At 43.6% G+C, this 16,832-nt stretch overlaps 2 long non-coding RNA genes across 2 annotated transcripts; one reads left to right on the top strand and one right to left on the bottom strand.

Annotated features, from left to right (window-relative positions):
• The first annotated feature begins 222 nt into the window (after positions 1-222).
• LOC114227947 (uncharacterized) lies at positions 223-13,321 on the top strand. Its single transcript, XR_008558810.1, has 4 exons — positions 223-388; positions 2,590-2,650; positions 10,330-10,470; positions 13,264-13,321. It is a non-coding gene; the product is annotated as an uncharacterized LOC114227947 (long non-coding RNA).
• Positions 6,687-16,135, bottom strand: LOC114227946 (uncharacterized). Its single transcript, XR_003614034.2, has 3 exons — positions 16,029-16,135; positions 7,613-7,933; positions 6,687-7,037 (listed from the first exon to the last, which is right to left on the bottom strand). It is a non-coding gene; the product is annotated as an uncharacterized LOC114227946 (long non-coding RNA).
• Positions 16,136-16,832: the final 697 nt, after the last annotated feature.

Consider the following 16,832-nt stretch of genomic DNA (forward strand, 5'->3'; position numbering starts at 1 on the left):
ACTCTCCTACGTCAATCATCCTGTGCAGCCGGCGTCAGTGCACGTGCCTACGTACACCATCCCCGTGTGGCGTCAGTGCGCACGCTCCTACGTACATCATCCCGGTGTGGCGTCAGTGCGCATGCTCCTACGTACACCATCCCCGTGTGGCGTCAGTGCGCACGCTCCTACGTCAACCTTCTCCTCGCAGCGTTTAGGCAGCCGCTCCTGCCACTGCTCAGTGGCCGCCTTGGCTGTGGCGCCCTGTGTGTCGGGCTGTCTGGCTGCTTCCTGGGCGTTGGCGGGCGGCGTTCCGGGCCCTTTCCTCCGTGCTCATGGCCCCGCAGTGCCGGCGCAGGGAGGCCGCGGGCCGGGCCCGAGGAGCGCGGGAAGCCTCCCTGTGGCGCCGGTGAGTCCAGGCTTCACGCGATGCCCTGCGAGGCCCAGTCCCGCCACTGTCCTGCGGTCTGCTGTCGCGCCCGCCTTGTCTCGTCATCAGACATTCCCTCAGCCCCTTCCCGCCTCAGTGACCAGCGGACAGCGCTGGGCCCGGCCTGGGCCCCGTTGGTGGAGCGCGTCCCTCACTGAAAGGGGGCGGCACGAACGGAGGCAGCCAGTCTGTGTCTCCCTCCCGTCCGTGTTCCTCTCTGCCCCTCCCTCCCGTCCATGTTCCTCTCCCGTCCATGTTCCTCTCTGGCCCTTCCTCTCCCGTCCATGTTCCTCTCTGGCCCTCCCTCCCGTCCATGTTCCTCTCTGGCCCTTCCTCTCCCGTCCATGTTCCTCTCTGGCCCTTCCTCTCCCGTCCATGTTCCTCTCTGGCCCTTCCTCTCCCGTCCATGTTCCTCTCTGGCCCTTCCTCTCCCGTCCATGTTCCTCTCTCGTCCATGTTCCTCTCTGGCCCTCCCTCCCGTCCATGTTCCTCTCTGGCCCTTCCTCTCCCGTCCATGTTCCTCTCCCGTCCATGTTCCTCTCTGGCCCTTCCTCTCCCGTCCATGTTCCTCTCTGGCCCTCCCTCCCGTCCATGTTCCTCTCTGGCCCTTCCTCTCCCGTCCATGTTCCTCTCTGGCCCTTCCTCTCCCGTCCATGTTCCTCTCTGGCCCTTCCTCTCCCGTCCATGTTCCTCTCCCGTCCATGTTCCTCTCTGGCCCTTCCTCTCCCGTCCATGTTCCTCTCTGGCCCTCCCTCCCGTCCATGTTCCTCTCTGGCCCTTCCTCTCCCGTCCATGTTCCTCTCTGGCCCTTCCTCTCCCGTCCATGTTCCTCTCTGGCCCTTCCTCTCCCGTCCATGTTCCTCTCTGGCCCTTCCTCTCCCGTCCATGTTCCTCTCTCGTCCATGTTCCTCTCTGGCCCTCCCTCCCGTCCATGTTCCTCTCTGGCCCTTCCTCTCCCGTCCATGTTCCTCTCTCGTCCATGTTCCTCTCTGGCCCTCCCTCCCGTCCATGTTCCTCTCTGGCCCTTCCTCTCCCGTCCATGTTCCTCTCTCGTCCGTGTTCCTCTCTGTCCCTCCCTCCCGTCCATGTTCCTCTCTGGCCCTTCCTCTCCCGTCCATGTTCCTCTCTCGTCCATGTTCCTCTCTGGCCCTTCCTCTCCCGTCCATGTTCCTCTCTGGCCCTTCCTCTCCCGTCCATGTTCCTCTCTCGTCCATGTTCCTCTCTGGCCCTCCCTCCCGTCCATGTTCCTCTCTGTCCCTCCCTCCCGTCCATGTTCCTTTCTGGCCCTTCCTCTCCCGTCCATGTTCCTCTCCCGTCCATTTCCTCTCTGGCCCTTCCTCTCCCGTCCATGTTCCTCTCCCGTCCATGTTTCTCTCTGTCCCTCCCTCCCGTCCATGTTCCTCTCTGGCCCTTCCTCTTCCTCTAAAATCAGTGATTTTTAAAGCACACGAGTATCTGCCCGGCCGCGGGGCTCAGGGGCTGAGCGTCGACCTAGGAACCAGGAGGTCAGGGTTCGATTTCCGGTCAGGGCCCAGGCCCGGGCTGCGGGCTCCATCCCCGGTGGGGGGCGTGCAGGAGGCAGCCGGACCGTCATTCTCTCTCTCCCTCTCCCTTCCTCTCTGAAATCAATTGAAAAAAAAATATATATATATATATATTCACACATGCATACACACATCTTAAAAAACCACAAAAGAACAAAGTTCTTGGCCTGGCCAAAGAAATAGTTTTTATTTTATTCTTTCTAAAAAGCGTACCTCGGGTGAGGATTTTTAAAGTTACCGTAGATGTGTATGCAGGGGTGGGGAGTGTTTGCAGGGTCAGGACCATCCCGGCCCGGCCTGCCCTGGGGCCTGGGGCGGTCCCCGCGGATGGAGGGGGCCGTGTAAGGGTTCCCGGGCCGTGGGTGCGGGTGCACCTGCCTCCGTGGCGGGACAGGAAGGAGAGGAGCTGCCAGGCCCAGGAGTCCGCCCGGGGCAGCGGGACTGGCCGGCTCAGCCCCTGCCCGGCCGCGGGCCGGTTCTTTTAAGACATAATTGAGAAGATTTGTGAAAACGGCTGAGGAGAGAGAGAGTATGCAGTTGTTTTCTTACTAAATATTTTTCCTTGACTTTGATTTTATCTCGTATTTGTTTTACACTATTTTTATGTATATTTTCCTTTTTTTTTTTCATTGTTAGAATTGCCAGAGATTCATCCATTTAATGGGCTGTTTGAAGAACCAACTATTGATTATGTTGAGTAAGTTTACCTTTTTGCTTTCTATTTCGGTGATTTTTAATTTTATTCTGCAGATGTAAATACATTAGTCTTATTTTGTTACTGTTGTTTTTCTAACTCTTGAGTTGAATGCTAAGTCATTATTTTTAGGCATCATTGTTTTCTAATAAATGCATTTAAGGCGATACATTTTCCTTTTAATAGAAGTTTGGCCGCATCTCAGTAACTCTGATTTGTAGTGCTTTGGTTTCTGTCAGCTTTAAATATTCTACAATTTAATTTTTATTTTCTTTTTAAGAGTTATCTGGAAGAGAATTTTTAAAACCCAAAGTTTTAGAGTTATTTATTTTTAGTTTAATTGAATTATAGCCAGAGAAGGTGGCATTTATGATTTCTACCTTTGGGAACTGAGACTTCTTTGTGGTATATGGAATATTTTGAAATATTACATGGTTTTGAATAGAATGTCTATTTTCCATGACACTTGTGTCTTCATTTGTCAATTTCTGAGAGAATTGTGTTAAATTATCTCAGTACTGCTTTGTTTTTGTTAGTATTGTTTTGATTTTCTAGCACTTTTTGCATTACACAATTTACAACATAAACCATTAGAACTACTTTATCTTGTTTGTGGATTGCTTCTTCAAGATTAAATACTAGTATCCCCTTCGTTCCATTTAATATTTTTCTTCATGACTTCCATTTTGGTTTACTTTAGTATTGATGCTCTAGTTTTCTTTTTGTTGAGGTTGTATTGAATTTATAATTCATAGAGAAAACTTACATAAAATATTAAGCATTACGTTTTAGGAACAAGTACACGTTTACAGTTTTAAGCCTTGTTTTTCCAAATGTGTTTCTAGTTATTTTATCAATTTGTTGCTATTCTCAATGGGATATTTTCTTCTATTATAGTCATTATTTAGTGATTGTATTCACATAGTAAAAGCATTTATTTTTTATATTTTGTTTCCAGCCATCTTATGAAATTGTATTTTGAAATTACGTTTAATTCATTCATTTGGGTATTCTGTCAGTATTAGCATCTAAAATAATGATAATTTGCTCTCTCCTTTTTATTGTTGATATTTCTGGTTCGCCTGTCTAATTGCACTGGTTAACACTTCCAGCATAATGATACATGAAAGTAGCCTTAGAGGCATCCTTGCTTTGTGCCTGTTTTTAAGATAAATGCAAGGCATCGGTTTGTCATGGTAACAAAGTATATGCTCCAGTCAGAAATTCATTTTATTGCAAATAATAGAAAACTTCAGTAATAGAGAGTCAAAGAGAAAGTTTCTTTTTCTCCAGTAACGAGAGGGCTGGAGGGAGAGGGTGTTGGTTCATTCTGTGGCTCAGCCGGGCGGCGTGTTTATGCGTCTCCGGCGTTTTCTCTCTGTGTTGGGAGTACATCTGTGTTTGAAATAGAGGAGAGGCCGGTACATCTGTGTTTGGCCTTTAGCTGGAATGCAGACACTTTCCCCAAAGCCCCCCAGCAGATGGCCCCTTGGTAAGGGAGGCTGGGAACTTGGGGGACAGAAATATAAGTGACTTTTCATCCAGGTTTTCAAATGTATTAGTTAGAGTTGTGCAAAATATTGTTTCGAATTCTTTCAACTCTCTTTGTATTTGTGTGTTATTTTTCAATTCTTATTTCTAATTTTGTGGGGGTTTTCCTTTCTTATATTTTTCTTGATTAGTCTAGCAAGTACTGTATTTTACTCTCCGTTTTTTTATTTTCTCTTAAAGAACCAATTCTGCCAGTTTTGTTTGCTAATTCATTTATATCTGCATTTATCTTTATTAATTCTTTACTTTTGCTGTTTGTGTTTATTTTGTTACTTTTCTAAATACTTGATTTGGATGCCTAATTCATTCGTTTTATTTTTTTCATGATTTATAGTAAAGGAATTTAAAATTGATGTTTTCATCTGAGGATTTAATGTACTTTTTCATTATTTTCAGCTACTTTACATTTATTGTCTTCTTTGATATAAGAGTAGTATAGAAGATGTATATTTATAAGAAGTGGAAATTTTTTCTTTTTCTTTCTCCTTTGCTATTAAATTTGAATTTTATTGAATTATGGTAAAAATGTACCATACATTTTTGTTTCCTTAGAATATACTGAGATTTTGTTTGTTACCCAATTTTTGCAAAATACATGAACACTTGAAAATAAATTACTATTATATTAAATCCAGTGGGATTTTTTGTCTGTTCATATACTTATTTTTAGTATATGAAAGTCGTTAGTAACTTAAGAAAAGTGTTAAAGAGTCTCCCCTTACTTTTTTGTTTCAAATAATTTGTCTTTTTATTTCCTGCAATTTTTACTTTTATTTGATATCATATTGTTTGGTGTGTAACGATGAATGAAACATACATCTTAATTATGACTGTTAAACCTCAGCATTATAATGCTTTTCTTCTTGAATTCAACTTTGTCTTGGTTTGCAAATTATTGTTACAAACCCTGCCTTCTTTTGATTTGCAGCTGCCTGGTATCTCTTTGGCTATTCTTTTACTTTCAGATTTGTCCCTAAGAGCATAGAGATGGCTTTAGTTTTTGATCCCATTTGCATTGATTTTTATAATAACTGTTTCATTTCAATTTTGTAATCCTATTTAATGTTTTCTGGCCTTATTGTTTTCTTGATGTTTTTCTTTCATCTTGTATTTTGGCCTCTTTAGATTGTTTATTGCTTTAGGAGGCATATGAAAGATAGTCTTTTAATTTCTAACTAGTTGCTACCTTTACAATTTTAAATAATATTTTAAATATTTTCTTCATTAATCAAGTTAGGAAATTAAAGATTATAAATACATGAAACATTTTGAGGAATTACATTTATTTTGCTTGCTTCACTCCTTTTCTTCCTAACTTTAATTGGCATGTTCTTGCATATTTAATTGGTACATCTTTTCTAGGTCCAGTCTTTATTACTATGTTTTTATTTTGTACAAAACAGTTACATTCTATTTGTATAAGTTTTGAAAGATTTTTTGCATATAAATTTGCATTCTGTTTTGAATAACATAACTACCATAGTTATTTACGTGTCAGCTTGTCGACGCAGGATGCCCAGACAGCTGGTGAACATTACTTCTGGGCGTGTCTGTGATGGCGTCTCTGGAAGATATTAGCATTTGAGTCGGTTGACTGAGTAAAGAAGCTCGCCCTCACCAGTGTCGGTGGCATCATCCCATGGGTTGAGGGCTTGACCAGAACAAAAAGGTGGAAGAAGGACACATGTGCTCTCTTGGCTTGAGCTGGCTGGGCCATCCATCTTCTCTTGCCCTGAGCGTCAGTCTCCTGGTTCTTGAGCCTGAGACTCTGACTGGGTTTGCACACTCTGCCCCCTGATTCTCAGGTCTTTGGACTCAGACTGAATTAGTTGACTCTTGAACAGTACAAGTTTGAACTTAGACGTGGGTTTTCTTTTTTATATTTTTTGTGTGTTTTTTCCTTCCTTCTTAAAATTTTATTTTATTGTTGACAATATTACAGATGTCTCCTATTTTCTCCCTTTTTGCCCCCCTCCACCAAACCCCGCTCCACTCCAGGCCTTCCCCATGCTATTGTCTGTGTTTGTAGATTATGCATGTATGCATATATGTTCTTTGTTTAATCTCTTCCTGTCTCCTCCCCCTCAACCTACCACTACTCCTACCCCCCAAGGTCTGTTTTTCCAGATTGTTTTAAAGAAATACTGAAAATGTATTTTTTCTTCCTTATAGTTTTCTTGATAACATTTTCTTTAGCTTAATTTATTGTAAGAATACAACATATAGTACATATAACACACAAAATATGTGTTAATCGACTATTTTATCAGTGAGCCTTCTGGTCAACAGTGGATTTGGAAGAGGCGAAGTTACACGTAGATTTTTGATTGCATGGGAGGTGGGCACCTGTAACCCCTGAGTTGTTCAAGAGTGGAATGTACATCACCAGCTCCCCTGGGTCTCTAACTTACAGACAGCAGATCCTGGGACTTCTCAGCCTCCATAAACAGACGAGTCATCTTCTACAATAAATGTCATACATATAGGGTGTCCCAAAAGCGTATACACACTTTGAGTGGTTATAAAGTCAGTGTTTATTAACATACAGGTCATGTTCAAAATTTAAAGGAATCTGCAGAGATGAATAATTTTTTTGTCAGTGCCTGTTTCCAAACTGATGACCGTTGTGGTCCAGGCCCTGCTGGTAATGTGAAGCAATGGAATCGCAAACACCAAGGACCATTTCATTTGGTATTTGTGTGCCCTCAATGTGTCCACTGTTGCCCGTTTTGTACCATAAACTTTATCTCTTATGTATCCCCATAAAAAAGTCTAGTGCATAAATTTTCTTTGTTCAAAGCGTAGTCTGGCTTCATCCATTATTTCAAATTAATTACACCTGAAAAGGAGTGAAAATTAAGTGAGTTATCAGCTGTTAAAGTGTGTATATATCTTTTTTGGGGACACCCTGTATAGACACTTTAAATAATTATGAAGTCAGTGTTTGTACTTCATCTGTGTTTTAAAATTTCCAGTAGCATTCATTTTAGGATGAATTTCCTTTGTTCAAAGCTTAGTCTGGCTGAAAAGAAAGAAATATCAATTGAGCTATAAAGTGTGTCTACGTGTTTTTTGGAACACCCAGTATCTCTATTTCTGTCTCTGTCTCTCCCTCTCCCTCTCTCTCTCTCTCTCTCTCTAAATCTCTCTCTAAATCTCTCTGTATCTCTATCTCTGTCTCTATCTCTCTATCTCTATCTCTATATTATCTTTCTCTATCCTATTCATCCTGTTTCTCTGAAGAATCTGACTAATAAAGGCAGATTCCGTTTTCTCCAGGAAAGATTTTCTTTTCCTATTCTTTTTTGAATATATTTTTCTGCTCCTTTTTACATGTTTTCTGTTTCAGAACACTGGTTATTTGTAAATTGATCTCTGCCATCTCATCTCCACATCTGTCATCATACCTCTTACCTTTTAGCCTTGTTTCTGTTTGCATTGTGTTCGACTTTCTCAAATCTCTCTCCATGTCTCCGTTTTCCACAAAGCCAGCTCTTCTTCCTGTTGTCTGTAATGGGATTTATATTGCCCTCAGTTTCTTTCCTCAATTTTCCAGTTTCTTTCCTCAATTTTGTAACTTCGCCTCTTCCAAATTATTCTACGTGTAACTTCGCCTTTTCAAATTATTCTTATGTTTTGTCATCTCACTGTTGCTCATGAGTTTCATGCGGATTCTGTTTTAGTTCATGTCCATGACAATGTTGGTATTTCTGGTGCTATCCTTTAAGCAGAGACCTAAAGGAGAAAAGGCATGCATCAAGGGAAAGGTGGGGAGTTTAGAAGACCGTTCAAAGCAGAGAGCATAAGGCACAAGGTGGAAGAAAGCTCAGAACACTTACGGGACATACGGGAGGAGGGATGGTTACTTATATAACTAGAAAATGGTGAGTGGAGGAAAGAATGGCACAACTTGAGGCTTGAGATGTAAGTAGGGGACAGATCGTGTGGGGATTTATATGTTAAGGAGTTCTGTTTTGTTATAAGTTCAACAGCAAACCATTGAATGGTTTTAAGCAATGGACATGGCCTGTTGGACATTGTTAAGAATTCATCCTGGAGAAATTGAGGATGGGTTGGAGAGGAAAGTGAAAGAGTGATGGTATCTGTTGGGAAGCAGACATGGGTGAGGAATTATGGTGGCGTGGACTAGAGTGATGGCAGAGGAAATAGAGTATAGTGGATGGATTTGAAACTATTTCAGTAATGGATTAATATGGGAATAAAGTATAGCAGTAAGTGTGAGAAAAAATGTAGAAATAGGTTTAGAAGAAGTTGAAAAGAAGCAAGAAGACTCAGTCTTGCTAAGAGTAGACAAGGAATATTTGAGTGGAAGAGCAGCAATGAGCACTGTCTGGGGAAGGGTAGTACTAGTAAGTCAACAATGAGCACTGTCTGGGGAAGAGTAATACTAGTAAGTCAACAACGAGCACTGTCTGGGGAAGAGTAGTACTAGTAAGTCAACAGTGAGCACTGTCTGGGGAAGAGTAGTACTAGTAAGTCAACAGTGAGCACTGTCTGGGGAAGAGTAGTACTAGTAAGTCAACAGTGAGCACTGTCTGGGGAAGGGTAGTACTAGTAAGTCAACAGTGAGCACTGTCTGGGGAAGGGTAGTACTAGTAAGTCAACAGTGAGCACTGTCTGGGAAGAGTAGTACTAGTAAGTCAGCAACGAGCACTGTCTGGGGAAGAGTAGTATTAGTAAGTCAACAGTGAACACTGTCTGGTGAGCACTGTCTGGGGAAGAGTAGTACTAGTAAGTCAGCAACGAGCACTGTCTGGGGAAGAGTAGTATTAGTAAGTCAACAGTGAGCACTGTCTGGTGAGCACTGTCTGGGGAAGAGTAGTACTAGTAAGTCAACAACGAGCACTGTCTGGGGAAGAGTAGTACTAGTAAGTCAGCAATGAGCACTGTCTGGGGAAGGGTAGTACTAGTAAGTCAACATGTTTAGGATGGAAGACGATGAAGGAAGAAGGCCAGTCAGGCTCTACATTGGAAAGGCCCCGGTGAGGACACAGGGAGGGATACATAGAATGGACTCAGAGGAAAGTGTCTTGGGACTCAGCACTAAATCAGACGTAGGCAGTGGCATGGAAAACAGTCAGTGGTGGGATGATAACAATTGGAGAAACTAAGAAGAAACAGGAGGATGGAAAGGCTGAGTTAAAAAATTTCCCAGTTGTTTTGAAAGCAAACACTGATTATTAACACCAATAGTGTGCATAATTTACCAAAAGTTAAATTATTAATTTTTAACTTTTATTATGCAAAGCATTAAATGCACAAAAAGGCTGCTGCAGAGTTTCTCCTTAAAAAGCTTGAGTACTGCACAACCCTCCATTCCGCAGGTCCTCTATTCCTCCAGCTCTTCCCACCCAGCACACAAAAAAGGGGAGCTAATCTCATCTTCAGTCTCACACAAAAGGGAAAGAGTCCAGTGTTTATGGGTTAAATTTACTGGAAAAGTATACAAAGTACTGGCTAAAGAACCCATCTTACATTTAAGTCCCCAAAGAGTCAATTACCATGTTGTCTAAGTCTTTTTAAGTTAAAAGTTTGTTTCCTTTATCTCCATTGCTTGGTTAAATTCAAGCAGTGCTTGTTCAGGTATAGGGAGATAATTAGGGTACTATCATCTCTCATCCATCAGTATAGAAAAAAAACACAACCAATTACGGTAAGTCACCATCACACCTGCAAAACCAGGTTATGAAGCCTTTGACCTTGGCTTTAGCGATATGGAGTTTCCCTGTGTGTTCCTCATGGTAGGTTGCTATCCCAGGCTGATCTGGGAGGGAAACTACCCCAGAGTCCCCGCAGGTCCCTCTTGTTCCCTGGCCCCCTTCAGGTTATGACAAAGGTCCCTGCCCACACTTTCTCCAAGTCCCTTTCCAGAACACTGTTCCCTCTTTTCCCACTCCGCCTGCTGTGGGTGTTTGGGGCCTTCCTTTCTTCCAGGGCCAGCTCTTGCCAGCGATATGGACTTAAACAGTCCTGCCCTTTTCTTTACTCTGGTTTTCACAAGTCCAGTGTACAGGACAATACTGTACACTGCGAGTCCTAAGCTAACAGCCACACACATTCCACGGTTCCTGGGCGACTCTCGTTTTTAATATTGGTCATTGTCTGTTGAGTCTTACAGGTGTTTGGAAGTATATCCTGACACTCATCTGTCCGTCTCTTGATTTCACACCATGGTGAGAGAGAAAAAGTGAGCCTGAGCCTCTCGGTGATGTGGACTGAGGAGGTGGCAGACATGGGCTGCTCTGATACGGGTGTGTTGCATTGATGGCTCAAGTCCCACAGGAGGAATTGCTGTCAGTGGGATGATTTTCTGAAATAGTAAAGAATTCATGAGAAAGTGCCCGGGGAAACAAGATACAGTCTTCCCTCAATGCACATCATTGTTGCGTTCCTGGAAATTGCAGTGTATGTGAAAGCCATGCAAAAAATATTTTGTGCTTATATGTTGAACAGAGTTAGGTCCTAGGACTGAATAATCATAAACAGGATGTTCACTTACCTGAATATGCAATGGGACATTTAGAAGTCATACTGAAGATAGGATAATGCTTTGTCATGAGGGACTGTCCATCCTTTACAGGACCGCTTAACCAAATACTTACTAGTGGTGCCCATCAATCACCAAAACAACCAAAAAATACCTCTGCAAATTTCCAAAATGCCCCCTAGGGGGTGGTACAACCACCTGCAGAGCTACTGCCTAAACTGAGGCGTTCTTGAGGATTTCTTTAAACCACAGGACAGATGAGCATCAAATGAGGCAATATTTACAAAGACTCTGCCGCAGTGCTTGGCATGTTGTAAGCTCAGCACATGCATTTGTTACATAAGTGAAAATATAGATGGTGACAGTCAAAATATGCCCAAGTTTTTAAAAGGTAAGCCAAACATTTATGAGGGCTGAGCCCATGTGACCTGCTAATCTTTTAAAAAATGATGTAAAATGTACACAGCTTATGATGGCTCATCATTTGCATACAGGGGAGGAAGAGTAATCTGTATATTTAATCTATATATTGGCTTTTATAAACGCAGATGCTAAGAAACCAGTAGTGTTGTTTGCCCCTGGTGGTGTAAGAGGAAGACTTTTCAGTATATACTCTTTGAAACATTGGTATTTCTGACAAAATGAATGAAATGCCTAATTCAAAATAAATAATAAATACATATTTTTAAAAATTTAAACAGTTTAATTTAGCATATTTCAGGAATAAGGAGAGATGAGATATAAACGGGTTGAACATAAATGACTGGATTATTTACTTTTTGTAACCAGCCCACCTTTGTATAGTTGCTTTCTTCTGGCTTGGTTCTCCATGATCTATTATTAAAAATCAATGTCAACACTATTCCCTGATGCCATCGAGTTTAATTTTCATTAAAATAGAAATACATTTATTTCCTTGGGATTCAAACCCAGCTCATCTCCTCCAATTAGTAGGTGCCTGGGAGTTTGAAGGGTTGGTAATAGCGAAAATTCTGGATACTAATCTTGACTTACCTGGCCTTCCTAGTGAGCAGGACCATGGTCACATGCAGTAGAGGGGGGAAATGAAGCAGGCAGGACAGATGAGACAAGTAGAAAGCACAGCAAACAAGGATTAAAGTATTTGGGAATTTCAGAACCTTCGGATCTCACGTTTAGAAGAATATTTTAGAGAACATCCAGTTTACTCCTCCTCCCTCCTTTCCTCCTCTTTCTTCCTTCTTTCTTCCCCTTTCCTCTCGTCTGTTCTTCCATCCACCCTGCCACGTTCCTTCTCTCCTTCCATCTTTAATAGGTGACGAAATAGCTTCCAAGATCACCCAGCGAGTGAGGGGGAGAACTGGAACTCAGACCCAAGCCTTCTTTCTCAGAAAGAGGATGCGGATATCCGAGGCTATTTTCCTGTCTTCTCCACCTTTCTCGGCATCCACCTGTTTCCCTCCCCGTGTGGGTGGCAGGGAAGGAGGACTTGGTGAAGAAGCTGTGCATGAGTCTTTCTGCCCTGCAGCAAATTAGGAAACACTTGGGTAGCATCTAAAGGACCATAATTTTTAAGTTGAGGCTATATGACTGCAGGCTGGAAGTGACTAACAACATGGACCCCTAATGGAAAAAAGCTGGATGAAGACTGACTAGAACAGTGGTCGGCAAACTCCTTAGTCAACAGAGCCAAATATCAACAGCACAACGATTGACATTTCTTTTGAGAGCCGAAAACTGACTTCTGCGCATGGGCCACGAAGTTTCAATTGCACTGTACGTGCACGCCCACACGTGGTATTTTGTGGAAGAGCCACACTCAAGGGGCCAAAGAGCCGCATGTGGTTCGTGAGCCGCAGTTTGCCGACCACTGGACTAGAAGGTAGCCTCCAGGGCCCACCCCATGCTCACTACGGAGGGAGTTGAGAGCAAATAGAAAACAGCTTCTTGTCACAGTGTAAACGTTCTTCTCAACCATAATGTGTCAGAAGACCCAGGTACATCACTTCACTATACTCAAGAGCCTTTCTTATAAATAACTGCAAAAGCCCTTATTTGCACAGTCAGAGTCCTTGCAACAGAGTGAAATAGAAACTGGTCTCCCAGTACCAGAACCATCATGGACTTGGGAAGACTGTTCGCTTCCCTTGCCGGTGGGGACAGTGGAGACATCATCAGAAGTTATCCCACCTTACCTGAGAACAAATGGTCCTGCAAGCCCTTGTTTCTCTCTCTCTCTCTCTCTCTCTCTCTCTCTCTCTCTCTCTCTCTCTCCACAGAAAGCATAAGATGATTAAAAAGATTCCCACGCTTATTTTCAAATTATGTCAGAAAAGTAGATTAAAGGTTTTATGCTTAGGAAAATGGGGATAAATATTCAAACCTAAATTAGGGCAGTATTAATTTGTGCTAAGTAACTAGAAAATTATTTGAGCATTAATTCCATTTACATATGTTCATTCAGATTTGTATCCCTGAAGCAGGCAAGTATCTGGGGTTTGAAGCATTTAATCACTTAGCAAGCAGCCCTCAGTGGGATTGCCATTTATTTATTGTCTCTATTGATTTCCTTACACAGGGGGATGCTGTGGTGAATAGAAACTGGCTGCTGAGGTGGAAGAACTCTATCTTTTCTGGTGCAGAACAAAAGCTCTTCTTATGCTCCTTTATTTTTTTAAAAGAGTGACCTGTTTTCTTCAGATCATCCCAGCTCAGGGCCAGAATGCTGCTTCATTCATTCGTCAGAAACCCTTCTCCCACAGATATGTCGTTTTATAGTTTCTAGACAGACAGGCTGAGTAGCACTTGATTTTCTGTTCAGGTTGAATGTTAGACTGAGTTCCAATGGGGTGTGGGGGATCCTCCAAGTCCCCAGAAATCAGTCTAATTCTCAGTTGACACCTGGGACCCCTGGGAAAAACCTGGAACCCAGTTCATCGGTCTGGACAGACTGTCTTCTTTAATCTGTTTTCAGAGAAATCTTGGTGACTTTGTGACCAAGTTTTCATTAACAGGAGGACCTGAATTTAGGACATGGGTGCTAATAGCAAGGAAGACAGGACTGGGAACACTCATAAGAACAGTTTGGGGTTCAGTGTCCTGTACCCAGCTCAAACCGGCTAACGTGAGAGATTTAAAAGTGCAGTGATAACCTCTCAAGCAGGTGGAGCGCCACTTCCGCCCCACCTGGTGACTTCCTTTCAAAGAGCACAGTGTGGAGAGAGGCAGGAAGGAACGGACAGTGGAGGAACTTGGCAGACCTGGGTGATCGAGGTTAGCATTGAGGCAGAAAACCCCGCTGACGTTCAGAAGTTGGTCTGGCTCTCCCAGCTAGACGTGTTATTCTCTGATTAGACACCATCTCACACAACGCCAAGCTCCAAGTTAATCTGGACCGTGTCGGCATGAGACCAAGCAAGGCCACTGTGTGCTTCTGTCCCAGCACAGACACAGAGAGGCCACTGCCACCCACACAATGCCACACCCCCTCCCTGTCACAGTGAGTGACGGCACCTCTTTGCCATGATAGCGTTTCTCTCGAGCTAGCCTCGCCTCCCCATCGATAGACTCGGCTGTACTGTCTCTGTGCAGGGAGATGGATAGAGACAAGGACCAGCATGCCTCGGGCTAGTGATGACCTCTCTTTGTCCTTGGGAAAGGAAACGAAAACACACAAAAAGAGCTAGCCAGCGCAAAATCCCAGTTCTGGCTCTATGGACGTGACATGTCCAGGTTGCTGCAAGAGCACCGCGGTTTCCAGCCACTTCAGACCGCGGTTCTCGGTGACCCTCCATAGGAGGAAAGCCAGGCGCAGCTGAGGATGTGTGTTTAGAAGAAAGCAATCGGCCCTGCTCGTCCACACGCCTTCCTTCCGGACTCTGCTCTGCCACAGACAGCCTTATTTGTTCGGTAATTCTCGTTCGTCTAACCAGATAGTGTCATTACGGTCTGTGTTGTAAGCCATACATCTTATATGGTAGTGAGCTCCTATTTCGGTATCAGTTTCTCAGTAGTTCTGATTATGGGGGCGGGGAACTTGTCCTGGGCCCTCCCCCTATAGGTGAGATTTATTGAGATATCAACATCAGATGGTCTTGCTTTCAGACAGCATGCCATCTAGAGGAAACCCGCTCCCAAATCATCCAACCAAAGCCCAAAGCCCAGAATAGGTTCTTTCTGACACCCTCCTACTGAGACACCCATAGGTGCCCATGGTATGCGTTCTCCCTCACTGCAGGGAGTTCCACACGTGTTTAACCACATGTGTGGTCCTGTTGGTTTTATTCACACAACCCTCAGTGATAAATCAGGCACCCTCGATATAATGTGATGAGAACGCTGCTTAACCTCTGGGGTCTTCCTCCCCCAAACCCTAACCCCAGTCTAATCATGAGAAAAGGGTCAGACAAACCAAAATTGATGGAGATCCTACAGAATACCTGAACAGCACCCCTCCATTCCAGAGAATGGGGTTAACAACCAAAGGCTCTGAGGTACAACGATGTTGATGGTGATGTTTCTCATTGCTCCTTCCCTGTGTGGGCCACTTTTCAGGCAGAGCAGTGGTTTTGCTATAGCTCCGTCCCATGTGGTCCTGTGGGCTTGGGAACCCAGAGGACAGGTTCTCCTGCTGACCGGCTTCATCCTGTGCTCTGTGTGGCCAGCCTGGGCCCCCTGTTTCTTCCTGGACCAGACTCAGGGGTCAGCTCCATTCAAGCCCCACAGAGCCAGTGATGACTAAGGATTGAGGGAGGGAGATGGCTTCTCAGAAGAAAGGGTGCTTGACAGGCAAAAATATGTATCCTGTAGACCAGCCCTAACTCTGACTCAGCAAGAGTGCTTTGACAGGCATCTCATTACGACAAGCCACCCCTCGCCAGTGACAAGGGCAGCTTCACGTGGCCTTGGGAAAGCCACATCACCACCAGCACCCCATTCCCTCATTTGTGGAATGGGAGGGTTTCCTACCATTAGGCACGGTGGGGATAGAATGAGATATCCTTTGTCTGAGTGCCTAGCACACAGTAATGCTCAGGGAACGTTTGTTTAACCAGAGCCTTTCCTAGTCAAAAAATTAACATGAGTGATCTCCCTTTATATGAAGTTAATCAGTTATTATAAGAAGGCCATGCTAGTGCATTTATAGAACTGCATTTCTGCCTTGAGTAACAGTGGAGAATCTTTTATGCTATTAACCTGTGGAAATTTTAGATTTTTTAAAAATAGTAAGTTATATAGGTCACTGCGTTGTATCTGTAACTAATTGCAACATTAGCTATCAAATTCTCATTGTTGGCTTTTTTCTCTTCAAAGACTTAAGAATACAATTTGAGTAATTACTACCTGTATGCCATGTTTCATTTATGGCCTCCGTGAGTCATGAATCTTCTTTTGATAATGGAAAACACTGAGTGCAATGAACTCGAGAGGTCTGCATTGTATAACCACGCTTAACGCACATTGCATGGAAGTGTGTTGTATTTTGTGACCTCGTCCTGGAATTCTCACATAGAATAGGACATCTCCTAGTAACGCTGGCTGCGGGGGTGGAGTGAGAATAGAGAAGAAATGTATCCTCCTTCATATTAGTGAAGGTTTCATTCATTTTGTCGCCTTAAACTGTAGATAAAAATCGTTGAAATGTTTTTGCAATGCATTTCTCAGTGTTTTTTGAATGACTGAATTATACCTTGCTTCTATTTGCTTTTCATTGCTTTCTTGGCCTGGGTTCCCTGCGAGCATTTGGTATGATTGAGGAATTTTTACTTGTGTTTTTTCATCGTGCCTGTGCTAATCCGCTAGTGGTTGGTTATTGAAGCATCGCTGCAATCTACTGTCTTTGTCTTTCACTGGATTTTAAAGGGGTTTAATTGCCTGTCATTCCCATTCACAGTAGCTTCTGGGCACTGCCACTTCACCATCCGAACGTGTGTCCCAGCGTGCCACTCGCGGGCCCTCTGTTCTTCGAGAGAATCTCGGCGTCTTTCCCAAGAGCCACATCATCATTCCTGCAGCAGCTCCGCTTCTTGGCACACTTGCGATTTTTCATTTTAGATGAGTTGTTAAAGTTTCCATCTGAGAGATAATGCCATTTAAGATGAGGATAAACTCCTTCCTTGATGCCTGTGATGATTTAATTTGCACAGT

This window comes from Eptesicus fuscus, chromosome 17 (genome assembly GCF_027574615.1).
Source record: "Eptesicus fuscus isolate TK198812 chromosome 17, DD_ASM_mEF_20220401, whole genome shotgun sequence".
NCBI classification, from domain to species: Eukaryota; Metazoa; Chordata; class Mammalia; order Chiroptera; family Vespertilionidae; genus Eptesicus; species Eptesicus fuscus.